Here is a 2,093-nt window from a genome sequence, read left to right on the forward strand (position 1 = left end):
TCAATAGCTCGATCCGATCCAAGCACATGAGTTGGACTGCGGCGCCAGGTTAACCGATGTGCTAAGAGAGTTGTTCCTGGGCCTTCAAAGTGACTTCAAAACTATCTTAGCGAATGGTGGCCATGGGCGTAGACATGAGCCACAAGTCACAAGGCCTGGGACTATTGGGTAATAAAGACAACTTAGTCAGAAAGTTAGTCTTTGGACGTACCACCGGGGATTGTGTTACATTGGGAACCTTACTATAAAACCCTAGGCAGGGGATCACTCGGCTCATGGATCGATGAAGACCGCAGCTAAATGCGCGTCACAATGTGAACTGCAGGACACATGAACACCGATAAGTTGAACGCATATTGCGCGTCGGACGATTAAACCCGGCCGATGCACACATTCTTGAGTGCCTATCAATTCCTTGATATACAACAGAACCCAAACTTCAGGGGTGGAGCGTGCCACAATAGAACACTATGGCGAGCAGCCCCGTCTAGTGTCGTGGGGGAAACACGCTTCCACACTGTGCATAATGGCGTGCTCGGGACCTTTGTTGGGACCGCAGGGCGCTGGAAGTAAAGGGGTGAACCGCATAAATCGCACGCACGTAAACGCGCACACACACAAATAGAGTGAGACGTATCGTAGGATACCGCTAAGAGTACGTTGTGAAACATGGGGAAATTCAATCGAAAACCTCTTTGATGTCCAAGATTTCGTTGACCGTATCCGTCGTAATACTGGATCAACGTGCTTGGGGGAAAACGTCAAAGGGTTTTATAATAGTGGTGCATGATTAACCCATCGATGCCCGAGGGGAACATGTTGTCCAATACAATAGTGGTGCAGTTGGCTCGACATGCTCGGGGGGAGACATCGTGGTCCAAGTCGACCAAGTCGACCGGGAGTTGTTGTTGAGAGATCGAATCAAAACGATGCCGAGCGGAACTCGTTGTCCTTATTGGAGTGATATTCGGACAACGTGCTCGGGGGGGCCATCGTTGATTCAAAAATGACCGTAAATTGCCCAATCCGTGTGTGTTGTGTGTGAAGTGTTGTTGCGTATATATCGGTTCGCTATGCCCCGGTTCGAAACGAATGGAATGTGACTGATTTTGTTGTAGGCCTCAAGTGATGTGAGACAACCCCCAGAATTTAAGCATATTAATAAGGGGAGGAGAAGAAACCAACCGGGATTCCCTGAGTAGCTGCGAGCGAAACGGGGAGAAGCTCAGCACGTAGGGACGGTGTGTAACTGCACCTGTCCGATTCCGTGTACTGGAACGACCATTATCTACTATGCACGGTGCAAACAGTTCAAGTTCAACTTGAAGGTGGCTCATCTACCCAGAGAGGGTGATAGGCCCGTAGAACGGCACTAACCCACGTGACAGTAGACGGTCGGGCTCCATGGAGTCGTGTTGCTTGATAGTGCAGCACTAAGTGGGAGGTAAAAACCTTCTAAAGCTAAATACCACCAAGAGACCGATAGAAGACAAGTACCCGTGAGGGAAAGTTGAAAAGCACTCTGAATAGAGAGTCAAAGAGTACGTGAAACTGCCTAGGGGACGCAAACCTGTAGAACCCAATGTTCCGTGCGGTGCGATATTCAGCGGTACGTTGGCCCACGCCGGGTCGGCTGCCGTGCACTTATCAAGACCGCAGCAACGGACATCGCGATCCATTACAATACTCCTACTGGCAATGGCCCCTAGGCACGTGGTTGGCGGCTCCTCAGTACGGGGACGCTCGGCGGCTTCCCGGACCAGGTGTCTCCGCGCCTTTCCACACCAGAGAGGCGCAGGGCCCGACCGAGCTTGGTGTGTCGCTGGAAGCGTGATGGATTGATACGAGCGGGGATGAGAGCGCACGGCCTACTAGCCCGAAGGCCCATCAGCACTTGACCCTCCGATCGGTGATGACGCATTAAGCATTGGGGCACCTACGGGACCCGTCTTGAAACACGGACCAAGAAGTCTATCTTACGCGCAAGCCAATGGGCATACCACGATACCATGTGCAGAAGTGCTGCCGGTATACTTATAACCATTAAACCCACAGGGCGAAGACAACTCGATTGTCACGGATTACGGGCACGG

General features: G+C 51.7%; 2 non-coding genes across 2 annotated transcripts in view; both read left to right on the forward strand.

Annotated features, from left to right (window-relative positions):
- The first annotated feature begins 248 nt into the window (after positions 1–248).
- Positions 249–406, forward strand: LOC125774283 (5.8S ribosomal RNA). The gene has a single exon (XR_007420747.1). It is a non-coding gene; the product is annotated as a 5.8S ribosomal RNA (ribosomal RNA).
- Positions 407–1,116: 710 nt separating this feature from the next.
- Positions 1,117–2,093, forward strand: part of LOC125774284 (large subunit ribosomal RNA) — a 4,168-nt gene continuing 3,191 nt past the window's right edge. Inside the window, exon 1 of the ribosomal RNA XR_007420748.1 lies at positions 1,117–2,093. This exon is cut by the window's right edge and continues 3,191 nt beyond it. This is a non-coding gene — a ribosomal RNA (large subunit ribosomal RNA).

Source organism: Anopheles funestus, unplaced genomic scaffold (genome assembly GCF_943734845.2).
Source record: "Anopheles funestus unplaced genomic scaffold, idAnoFuneDA-416_04 scaffold_326_ctg1, whole genome shotgun sequence".
Taxonomy (NCBI): domain Eukaryota; kingdom Metazoa; phylum Arthropoda; class Insecta; order Diptera; family Culicidae; genus Anopheles; species Anopheles funestus.